Raw genomic sequence first — 13,224 nt, 5'->3', positions numbered from 1 at the left:
GTGAATGATTTCCACAATGTCTCATCACTGTGTGCTGAGTGTCTGGTTTGGGAAATCACCAAGGACAGGCAGAGCAGTTTGCCTGGGATGGACAGTCCTGGGTTTAGCCCGTTGGCATAGTATCTTTATGAGAAGTGTCCCCATTCATACACAGAGGGAGATGACCTGGGTGACCAGTTACAGGGTCACCACTGTTGACATAGGGAATGCCTCCCAGATCTCCCCGAGGGACCTCAGCCCCATTGCCTGAGCTGCTGGGAATGTTGTAAACACCCGCCCTTCAGTTCCCTGCACCTTCACAGACTGACTGCAGAGACCTGCCTCCTCCTTCAGGTTAGCCACACTGCTTTCCAAAGGTATTCCGCATCCAGTGACTTTCAGCAGCTGTGAGACCTGGCTATCCCAATCCATTCTGAAGGACTCCAGGGTTCTGCCTCTCAAGTGCCTCCTGGGGTCCTTTAAGAGCCTCCATTGTAACTGATCCCTTCCCTCTTCTCATCCCTGCTTCCTTCTACAGTTGTGATCCTCAGGGCACTCCTGGAGAAAATCTTCATTAAACTCCACTTAGAATCTGCTTTCTAGGGAACTCAACACACACTTGATACTGGAAGCGGGCATTTGACACTGGGCCAATTTATACCATCAAAAGAAATCAAGAGTAGCTGATCAGGAAGTCAAGAGTAATAATTACAATGAAAAGCCAAAATCCACTGTCCAGTTTCAACACTTAAGTTAACTTTCTCACAGGGAAGACCCTGAAACAGGGGCTGGGTTGCCTAGAGGAAGGACCATGCCACAGCTGGCAAGGGTGATTGGGAACAATTCTGCATCTGTCTCCAAAGGGTCTGATGGTCATGCACTTGACTGTTAACTGGGTAAAGGGGACATGGAAACAACAAAGACTGGTGGACACAGAATCAAATTGAAGTTGATAGGCAGAAATCCAAAGCATCCTCATGCATTCCCTGTTTAATGATGGCACACAGAAGCCAGGTTATACACAGAGTTTCACCAAGTTCTCAGTGACAGCGGGTCCAGTAAGTCTACAAAACTCCCTCAGAGTCATTTCTCTGGGCTGTGTTTGTATAACCTAAATAAACTGAAGTGGTTATCAGCATGAGCTTCACCTTGAGGTCTGACCTGTGGAATAAGAGCTATCACAGGAGCAACAGACAAGGGGAGGTGTCTGGAATAGCAGGGAACACAGAAGGGGTTGGACACTGGTGTCAAGAGTACCAACAGGGGCTGGCTCACCTGGTTAATCCTCCACCTGTGGCGCCTCCATCCCATATGGGCGCCGCTTCTAGTCCTGGTCGCTCCTCTTCCAGTCCAGCTCTCTGCTGTGACCCAGGAAGGCAGTGGAGGAGGCCCGAGTGCTTGGGCCCTGCACCCACATGGGGAAACCAGGAAGAAGCACCTGGCTCCTGGCTTCGGATCGACGCAGCGCTGGCCGTGGCAATCATTTGGGGAGTGAACCAATGGAAGGAAGACCTTTCTCTCTCACTGTCTAAAACTCTACCTGTCAAAACAAACAAACAAACAAAAAAACAAACAAACGAATATCAAAAACGCACATCTTACACATGATTAAACGAGGGTCAGAATGCTTCCTCTTGCATTCTGTCTTTGGCCCCAAATCCCAGAGAAGTTTGAACAGGGACTGAGCGGTTCCAAATGGCTGAGATTTGCTTTCAGAAGTGACTGATGTGCCCTTCCAGACATGGACTGATTGCACAGAAACAACTACTTACCCCAGCAAAGCTACTTGCTATGGCAGTAAAGCATCCCAGGCAGCCTATTGGCCTCTTTCTTTTAATAGCTATTCTCAAGGTAATCAATGACTTTCAACAGCCAGGCACACTTACTATTGTAGAAGAGTAAGTTTATTGATTTGACGCATACTTTTTTTATTCACCAGGCCCCCAATTATTGAAATCTGAATTGTGCCACATTAGGCTAAAGTCACCGTGTAATCTTGCTAGTTACTTAATGTATTCTGGTGATTGGCTTCAAGAAGCTTTATAATCACAGTGTTGATTTGTGAGTTAACAATGCTTTAGATTCCACAGAGAGCTAAGAAGCAGTCTGCTTATCAAAGGTTAATAGAATAAGACATGCAATACACCTCATTTTTGTGAGGCAAGATGAATAAAAAACTATAAGGGTATGTAAATTTTACACACATTTAGTGTTCCACTGAAAACTAGTGTATTTCTAAAATAGAAAAATCACCCAATTTGGATATCTGTGGCTCCATTTGAAATGCAGACTATTTGATTTCATACACATTCATAAAATTAGAAATCATTAAAACTATTAAAATAATATGGCTCCTTTTCTGATTAAAAATGGGGAAAATCAAGACTCAGAATGTCATTAATATTATTAACCTAGGAACTAACCTGGCTGTTTAATTTTTTAAAAAAGCCAATATTAAAGAAAATGCAGTGAGGAAACAGCCAGAGTGCCTCAGGCTGGACAGGGGTTACATGAGGTCCTATAATGACATGTGTTTTTGTCCCAGAATTTCACCCCTGGAGAAATTTCACAATCTTTTGTCTTGCTGCTTGTACAATAGAATCTACTATGATTGTCAGAGTTAAAGACTGAAACTCCTTTCTCATCTATATCTTTCTCCTTGCCCCATTCATTTTTCTTTCCATTACTTATTCAACCAATAATTACTGGGCTCCGACAATGTGCCAGACCCCAGATTAGGCCTCAGTGATTCAGCAGTGAATAACATAATGATAGAAATGAAAGAATTCCCTCCTTACACTCAGTCTATCACTCACAGTTCTTTTCAAATCAAAATAACCTGATTGCTACTACAGAGAAATGGATATGAATTCCAAGTATACCTTGATTATCAGTAATAATGGATATTTGGGACAAACACCTCAGCTTGGATTACATAAAAAGTACATAAAGGGATTTTTATTTTTTTAATTATTTGTCCAAATCTTGAAATATTAAAATTTCACACATGAATTTAGAAACTAAGCAACATTATAAAGTTCAGGATGTCTTGGTAGAAAACAGGTTTAGTTAATAAATAGCTTTAGCTAATACAGATTTTATTAGGAGAATAGCACACTTCATTTTTCCCTCTTGGTGGTATTAGGGTCTTCACTAAAATGGTCAAGTGGCATTAGAAAATTTCCCAGAGGAGTTAATGAACTTGGGAGTTTATGAGAAAGACAGAACTATATATTGCAATTCCATAGTTCCCAAACTATAGAATAAAAGCTACATATGTTTTACTACCACTATTGTTGATATAAATATCTCAAATATATAGTATGATTCTGATATAAATCCTAATTTATTTTTATGAAGAAACTGCCAAAAGCATTTTTTTTTGGTGTGTTTTATGCAATCATCCCTGTTCTCATCCAGTCCGGATCCTACTTCAGTTTTACAGTGATGAAATACAGTTCATATTTCATCACATAATATCTTTATGGGACAGGTCACCTCTTTCTATCAGAGCCTTATTTATTTCTTCTTGCAGGAAGTCCTTGGCCTCTGTTTCCCCAAATGTTCAAAGTATACTGTAAATATCAACTTTTCACACAGGGCTCCAAGGCCATCTGCAAAACACTAGCTGTTCACACTCTCACTGTTAATCTGCAAAGATGCCTATGGATCTGCTGGCCTCTGGCACTACATCTCTGCTGTGCACATTTAGGCCTGAATCCATGTGCATCATTATGATCACCATTCCCTATTTTATGGGTCTGGTAGTATCTCTGGAGTTATTTTTTGCACTATTATTTTCTGGTTATTAGCTTTGTGGAATATAAATGAATTGCTGGGCTTCTATTTTTTTCTCCTGGAATTATTGTCATATGGAACACAACTTGGACCACAGAGTGGCATAAGAAAACTTGGGCTACTTAGGATAGACTACATTAGTGTAACAATGACAACAAAACAAATTTCAGAAAATATAATGGCCCAAGTTCAATACACATATAGGACCATAGCAGGTGTCTCTAGCTGATGGCGGCTTCCCATCCATGACTGATGTACACTGGCCTGCTGGGAAGTAGAGCCATTGCCTTCAGAGATGTATAGCTCTGAATGAGCAACACCAGGAGAAGCAATGACAAGGACAAAGGAACTCCAGCTTCTCCTCATTTTATGTGTTGGTCTTTCAGGACCCTTGTATTGCTTGCATTCCTGTGTGTTCTTTGGAGATACTTAGAGCTGTGCTCTGCTTCTCATGCACCTGCAATCACAGCTCTTACCACGGGCCACCTCTACTCTGGGAGGCCTTACACCATCTTCTCCCCTCCCCTTTGCTGCTCTCCTCTGTGGTTCTGCCAAAAGTTTTCTCCCTTCTTCTGAACACATCTATTTGTTAATTCTCCCAGCTAGGAATCTCCCTACTCTTCTTTCTGGGATTTGTTTTCTTTAGGTAACTTGCTCCATGTCACATGCTGCCATACTTCTCAGAGTCACCAGTGGACAGGGCTTTTCTGTTTACAGTTTATGGAGAGCTACAGTACATGCATGTTCCACTCCTGGTCATGGGCACAGCCATATCTTGAGTAGATTCCCAGCTAAGATGGACAGATACATAAAAACTATAAAAAAAATTAGTTATTGTGCCATTACACATGGACTCTTTCCTATAGGAAGCATTCTAGTATTGCCTGTCCATGGTCAACAGTGTTCTGACTTCCATAATATATTGCTGAGTATAAGGGAGCTTCAGGATGAAGTCTTCAGGTCATAGAAACAACTCACTAATGTTTCCTGCATCTATGGTATGATTTGGAGACAAACACCTCTATGTCTGTAATAGTCGATGGGAGACTCATTTCCTGGTATTTCTGTGAACTAAATTCCAATAAATGTTTGTTTTAGTATATTTTCCAGATTTGAATTAGTTCTACCATGTTCAGCCCACAAAGGAAATCATGAGCAACAAGGAATATCTTCTGATAAATACTTTCCAATTTTGTAAGAATTTCTGATTTTCACTTATAGTCATCACAAATCAAGTGAATAAACCCCACTATTTTGGAGGAGGGTATAAATGTTCAGAAATGTACCAGAAGAATTACATAAGAATATTCATTACAAAATAATTATAGTTTGTCTAAATGCTTGGTAGTAAAATCAGAGTAGATTTAATTTAATAATAGCAGCTCCTACTAATGGAACATCTATCTGGCAAGTCCTGTACTGAGTACCTTTTATCACTATTTTATCCAGTCTTCACAAAATTCTGTAAACTCAGGTTCTTTAAGAAGTTTACTATGGAAAACAGTATGGAAACTCCTTTAAAAACTAGAAATACAACTGCCATATGATCTATTAAATTTTATCAAAGAGATGCTTGCTCCACCATGTTTACTGCAGCACTGTTCACAGTAGCCAAGATATGGAATCAACCAAGGTGTCCCACATCAGATGAACAGGTAAAGAAGTGGTATATATAACACAATGGAATGCTATTAGCCATAAAAAAGAATGAGATTCTGTCATTTGCAGGAAAATGAATGGAACTGGAGGACACCAAGCTAAGTGAAAGGAAAAAAAAAACAGACACAGAAAGATAAATACCGAATGTTTTCTCTCATAAGTAGAAGACAAAAATGCTCACTCTGAATATAAAACAATGATTACTGGAGTCTGGGAGGGGAAGGGGACCACAGTGAGAGTCTGGATAATGGGTACAAAATCAGAGTTATATTGAAGGAATACATTCCTGATGTTACCCAGAATGGTGATTTGACCGTAGTTCACAACAACCCAGTATACATTTCATGAACAAATAGAAGGAAGGAGCTTCAAACCTCTGATCACTGTGTCAAAGGAGCAAATTGATGAGTAACCTGATTAGAGCAGCATACATGGTATAGAGGTACTGAAGCATCACACTGTACCTCCAAGTATGTGTACTTTATGTTAATTAAAACTTAAAACCAAGAAGTTCGTGGAAAAGTAGTTTATCTTTTATTTCCATGTTTGATAAACTTAGTGAAGTATCCACATATTAACCTCATTCTGCAAATGAGAATACAGTGATTCAGAGGTGGGAAATGGCTTTCCCAGTGTCAGCACCTAGAAAGGGCTAAGCTGGCAGTCAGACTCCATGTGCTGTATTCTAAGTGCCGAACAGGTCATCACTTTGCCACTTCCATGAACTCTGCAAGCTTTCAGGAGATGGTCTGCCTTTCTTAGGTTGTATTTAGGGTATCCACAAATGAGTAGTTTCAGGTTCTAATCGCTTGCCTATCAGCTCTTCCTTCTCTACCTATTTGTTCTAATTATCTATGGTGGATGTTGGGGAGATAGTGGCAAAAGCTTTACCACTTTTTTTTATTTTGAAAATGTAGGTGTTATCATAAAATGACAGAAATCAAAATTCTATATTGTATTTCACAGAGAAACTTCCTTGTTGTACATCAAGTTCTAGGAAGATTAGAGCAGTCCCTAGCATAGGTGGTGCTTGGTTAATGTCCACAGTAACAACACATTGAATTTTAATAGGATTTTGGCTAGTCCATCAGTAGGGTGATGGCATTCACTGGTTTGTCCAGGATTAAGCTAGGCTATGCTGTTTTCCCTGCTTAAATATAAACAAAACATAAAACATTTCAGTTTGTGTTATGGTCTGAAAGTCTGAGTTTCTCCAAAGTTCTTAAATTGAAATCCCAACCCCACAAGTGATAATATTAGGAGGTAGGGACTTTGGGATGTGACTGGGTTTTGAGGATAGAGCTCTCATGAGTGAGATAAGTGCCTTTATAAAGGAGGCCCCAGAGCACTTCCTGGACCCTTGGGCCACGTAGGGGCACAGTGAGAAGACGACTGTCCTCAAGGAAACATGTCCTCATCAGATGCCAGCACTGCCAGGAATAACTCTCCAGTGTGGATAAGCTATCTAGTTTATAGCATTTTGTTGGAGAAGCCCAAATGGACCAAGATAGGTTTATCAACACCATTTCCAGAAACAGCCCCTTCCCCAGATAAACAAAGATCAGCATTCCTCAAGAGTCTGGCACCCAGATGTGGCACGTGAACTTTGCATTTCATTGGAAATCAAAGCCTTGTACAGACGCCAGGAGGTATCTACAAAATTGTCAGCCGGCTGCACCTCTGAATGAGTTGGGGAAAACAGATCAGTTCAAAATCACAAGCCTCTCAGCGAAAACTGCAGGATGATCAATTCCAAATACCACGTATCTCAGCGAGCAGACGTTATCTACACATTTGCTTCTTCACATCCTCTTCTCCACATGTTCCCGTCTCCTCACTCAAACAGCCATTAACAATAACTCCAAGAAGCAGTGGGAACTAATGACAAGTTTCATCCTCTCAGTTTAATAATGCAGCCCTAATTCTCATGTCTTCATTATCCCCCGGCATCGAACCATTTCCATTTGCACACCAAAGCAATCCTCCATATCTTTAGTGTTAATGTCAGCTTGATCTGCACTGATCACTTTCATTAAGAAGACGCATTTACTGAGTAATGTGATCCAAAAACAGATGCTTCCCAAACAAACTACTCATTGTATTGACAAAAAGACACCAGAGGAAGGTCAAAGCCCTTGAGTTTTTCTATTTACCAAAGGGAAAAATAAATAAAGAATGACTGGCTCATTAATTTTGTTATTCATTCAACAAACACACGGGCTGTTAGTGATAACTGGCAGGACACAAAGATGATATCAAAACCTGGAGCAGATTCTTAATGAGGAGACTGGCCCATGGGACAAGTACAAGAACTCCATCTGGGGAAACATGGGCATCCAGGTCCCAGAGGGTCTGGTCTGCACTCTTGAAGGGTGAGCATTGGCTCCTGGCCACAAACCACAGAAGGGAAGCAAATTTGAGAGACAAAGAAGACGGGATTTAGAGCTGAGTGGACAGTGCTACTGAAGCAATGGCCATGGAGGTTTGTAACAGTTTGCTAGAGCTGGTTTAACAAAGCACCACACCCTCAGGGGCTGCCGTGGCAATGTCGTGTGGTCCCCCAGTTCTGGAGGTGGCACGTCTGAGACTGCGGCGTTGGCAGGGTTGGTTTCCTTCTGAGACTATGAGCAGGACCTGCCCTTAGCCTCTCCCCTGGCTTCGGGTGGTTTGCTGGCAAGCGTTGGATTCCTTGTCTCATGCAAGCACTGCCCTGATCCAGGCCTTTACCTCCATGTGACATTTCGTGCCTCTACGTCCAAATTTCTCCTTTACCTAAAGATACCAGTCAGATTACAGCCCACCCAAGGACGTCACCTTAATTTAACTTATTACAGCTGTAATGACTGTATTTCCAAATAAAGTCAGTTTCTGAGATACTGGGGTTACAACTTCAATACAAATACTCCTCAGCTTCCAATGGAAGTTCTTCTAAATCCAACATAAGTTGAAAGTGTCATAAATCAAAAATGTCATAAATCACTTAGGGACCACTGTTGTGGCACAGTGGGGTACGCCGCCTTCTGCGATGGCTGCACCCCATATAGGAGCACTGGTTTGAGTTCTGGTTGCTCTGCTTCCAATCTAGGTTCCTCCTAATGCTCCTAGGAAAGCTACAGAGGATGGCCCAAGTAGTTGGACTCCTGCCATTCATTTGGGAGACCAAGACAGAGCTCCAGGCTCCTGGCTTCCGCCTGGACCAGACCTGGTCATCGCAGCCATTTAGGGAATGAACCAGTGGATGGAATGTCTCTCTCACACTCTGTCTCTCCTTCGTCACTCTTTCATCCAAATAAACAAATCTTTAAAAAATACATTAAATGGACCTAACCTGTGGAATATTCTAGTTTAGCAATACAGTACCCAGCAGGGTGTCAGTCCTTTATCCTCATCATCCCATGGCCGACTTGAAGCTGTGCTCACTGCCAGTGCACAGCCTCATAACAATCATAGAACATCCCTCTAACCTGGAAAAGACGCACATTCATAATCTCAAGTATTGTTTTTCCTACTGAGTACACACTGGCTTTGTACCATTTCAAAGTCAAAAAAATTTAAATCATACCATCAGTAGTTTGGGGCCATCTATCTATCAATTTTTTGAGGGATACAGTTCAACTCATAAGCAGCTCGACAAAGAGGCATAAATTGGGTTTCCAACAGGGAAGACATTGGAGATGCCATGATGATCCAGGAGACAGAGTCTGGTCAGGGTCCCCAAGGCACTGGCATTTGGAATTTTTATTTGTTTACCTCCGATTCAGAAGCACATAGACAAAGAGCTGCCAAGCTGAGGCGTTCATTCCAAGACAGAAACACATCATTGATCATTAGGGAAGAAATCCTCACCTGGGTGGGTGAGAGGCTGGTTTCTGAGGACCCTAAAAGGAATTCACACTGGGTCACACCCAAGGCATGTGCATCAATTTCCTCATTTGCATCTGACACCTCCAGGGTCTGACAATGGAAAAAGCATAATGATCTTTGCTTATTCAGGCAGTTACAAGATCCTAAATTTTAGGAGCTGCTTTTGGTCCTTGAATGCACTTCACCTCTGATATTTGGAGAAAACATTTGCTTTTCCTTGTTAGTGTGAGGAAGGGGTAAATGAGGCTTACACTTGTATTGCCTACTATGTTCAGGGTGTTCCTTTTGGCTTCTTTTAGTTATGTTTCCAACTTTCTTCATGCCTCATATGAAATTCGTTTCCCAGCAATTCCTAGTATTTTATCTCCTTCCAATTTCACACTCACTGTCCTACTATGTTTTAGTATTGGCACATCAGCTCGCCTTTCTCATCTTATCTCCAGATTGTATCTAAAATCAGAGCATGTTGCTCCAACTTCACTGCCAGCACCATCATAAAGGTCAGTGATTCTCAGGGGGCGGACTTTGGATCAGCACCATCAGCACCACTTGAAAACTTGTTAGATATGCAAATTCATCACCCTCCAACTCACACACTCACTTCACCACCAGCCCCTCAAAATCAGAACTCCAGGAGTGGGGTTCAGAAATCTGTGTTTGAATGGCCTTCCAGGTGATTCTGACCGAGGAGACAGTATCATTTGTCACCTGGTCTGATACACTGGCTCCCTAACTGGTGTCCCTACTTACACACTTTGTTCTCCATATAAGAGCCAGGGTGACCTCTTTAAAATATCAATGAGGTCATTTTACTCCCTACTTTACTTTTAAAGCAAAGGCTCTCTAGTGAGAAGAAACCCACATTCTCACCCTAACTTGCGAAAGCTCCCTATGCCATGTTCCTGCTTGCTCACCACACTCCGAGGACACTGCCATTTTGGTTGCTGGAACGTGCTAAGTCAGCTATGTTTGTCCTTCATCTTCAGCAGCTGATGCACAGGCGGCATTCACTACTGACTGCACAAACTGTTTGGCAAGGATGCCCATATCTATCTTCACCACTTTCCATGATTTGAATTCAAATTCACCCCTTCTTAGATGTTGTCTCTTTATGTTCTAAGTAACTGTTCTTTCATTTGTTCTTTGCAGGTATCTCTACAGCCCTGCTCTTTGGATCATTTCAGTTAATTGTTACTAAACCTCAGGAAGTATTAGCAAGCATCTACTGGCACTATAAAACATGGCTTACCAACATGCTGGTAGGAAAGCTGATCTCTAAACACTTTCTTTAGAAAACCTGTGGCAGGGACCAGCATTGTGGTACAGCTGGGTAAGTTGTTGCCTACAATGCTGGCATCCCATATCAGAGCACCAGTTTGTATACTAGCTACTCTGATTCTGATCCAGCTCCTTGCCTAATATGCCTGGGAAAGCATTGGAAGATGGCCCAAGTATTTGGGTTCCTGTCACCCATGTGGGAGACCACATGGAGGTCTAGGCTCCTGCCTGGCCTAACCCTGGCATTGCAGCCATCTAGGGAGTAAACCAGCAGATAGGTGATATCTCTCTCTCTCTCTCTCTCTCTCTCTGTGTGTGTGTGTGTGTGCGTGTCTTCCCCTCTCTCTGTAACTCTGTGCTTCAAATAGATAACTTTTTTTAAAAAAGAAAATTCATATGTCACAGTACAGTTTTGAACCATAAAGGTAATTATTTTATCTGAAAGGCAAAGAAAGAATTTTCTAAGCAGAGAATTGTGTGAGGAGCATGTGCAAAGGCACTGAGGCGGGAAGAAAGCGAAGGTTTAGAGTGCCCTGGTCTTGGGAAGAGAGAAGCTGCACAGGAGGCTGCTGAGCCAGAGAGACCAGCTCTAACTAGTGATCAGCCTTATAAGGAAGGGGATTGAGCTTTGACTCTGTTGAAAATGGGGGAAGACCAGTCATCTGAGCTTAGGGTCCCTCTGGTGGTAATGAGGGGGACAGAGCAGAGAGGAAGGAGAGAGGGCAGGAAGCGGACTCAGGAGGCTGTCATTTCTGAACCCTCTGTCCTCCTTGCATGGAGGAGACTGAACCAGTCCTCGTCACTTCAGCAAGGTGGTACTCGGCAGGAGCTTTCTGTTTCAGTTTCTCTCTGTGTGAAATTCACTCTTGCCAATTAGGCTAAGTGTTCACTCTGACACCCAGTGAATCTCCTTTGGAATCGCCTTCCCATGCCATCTCCAGGTGACAACAATGGAAGTGCCCCCACTGATGACAACTGCTGGCTCACTACTGCTTTTTTAGATTCCGGGCCAGCCTGCCTCTGTGTCTTTTTCCTGTTATCCATGAAACCCCAAGACTGTGTGTCTAGAAGGAATGTTGATGAGTATGTGATTTATTTTATAGATATGGAAATTAGTACTTAAATAAATGAATGATTTGTCTAAGGTGGTACACACCATGTTACTGTCAGAGGTAGGACTGGACTCTTTCTACTACAAAATTATGTGTTCCCTAAATGGCATCCTTTTAGACACTATCGATTCACGTCCATATGGACTAAACAATGAAAATCAGCATAACCTAGAGCAGTGTACAGCGAAGTTTTACTTCCTGAAGTGATTACAAATTCATTGTTGTTTGCATTAAATTACACAAGGTAAATAAAATAATTTTCATCTTTTTTACTAATACACTGAATTTAAAGAGACAATGAGATTCCCATAGCATGTGCTAGCTGAGAGCACTTCCAAATCCAAGTGCTCCAATTCTTAATCCTGTATTCCTAATTCCATCACACTCTGTGACTCACTGGCTTAAACCAGGTCAACAAAGAACACTTGATCAAAAAAGGCTTGAAACCACAGGTTTCGAGTTAATAAGAATTTGATCAGTCATCACAAGTCCATAAAATACTCAGAAGGACAAATGTGAGAGGAATAAAAAAGAAAAAAATAAAATTAAGATGAAATGGCAAAATATTAGTTAAGAAGAAATTATATAAATACCATGAAAATTACAGAGTATATACCCAGAGTTCCCAATGAAACAAGAGAATAATCAACAATAAAACCAAATCACACTGGTTCTTGTTGTCTTGAAGCAGAACTCACAAAAACACAAGGACTCAGGCAAGGGGAAATATCCCTTAAAATGTCAACACTCCCCTAGCGGTGAAATCGCAGCATATCTCTGAAAAGTTTATTACCTCACTATACATTTTTAATGACAAATTTATTATTACTAATAATTACTAATTAGTGAATGGCTATCACAGATGTGTAGCAACTATAATAAGTAGTTTATGTGCTTTACTACACGTGTACACATCATCATTAGTAATGCCTTTAGGTAAAGAAATTGAAGTTCAGAGAAGTTAAACAACTTGCTGGAAGTCTTACAGTTAGGAAATGAGAAAATCAAGATTTGAACCCAGGACTGTCTGACACTACAGACTAGATGTGTAGCCACTAACACTTTCTTGGGGAAGCAGGTTTGCCCAGGAGATCAGACACCCTGTACTCATAAATTGAACCTCTCACCCAGGCATTCTCTCCAAAATGGTGGCAGGAAGAGTGCAGTTCGCTGGCATTCAACACACGTGTGCGGAAACAGAGGGGCCAAATTTCTTCAAGTAAAAGTGCTAAATTTTAATCAATTTTTAAAAATGCTGTTGCACTGCTTACATCAAATTATTGACTCCATTTTTGTGTGTCTATTTTCGAGTATCAAAATCCCCACCAGCATTGTGCATTTTACAGTACATATTAACAACATATTAACATAAAAATACAGACATACTCGTTATTCATCATGTCGCAAAAACACTACCAGACCTGGAGCTGCCTATTTAGCTTGAACCATGCATGGCATTTTTTCATATTATTAGGAATTCTTGCTTTGGGAAATGAATGCCTGTCACAGGCAGAAATGAGAGTGATGATATGGG

Source organism: Oryctolagus cuniculus, chromosome 1, assembly GCF_051225735.1.
Source record: "Oryctolagus cuniculus isolate XC-2025 breed Fujian yellow rabbit chromosome 1, ASM5122573v1, whole genome shotgun sequence".
Taxonomy (NCBI): domain Eukaryota; kingdom Metazoa; phylum Chordata; class Mammalia; order Lagomorpha; family Leporidae; genus Oryctolagus; species Oryctolagus cuniculus.
The sequence above is the reverse complement of the archived record's forward strand: the minus strand, read 5'-3'. Positions refer to the sequence as shown.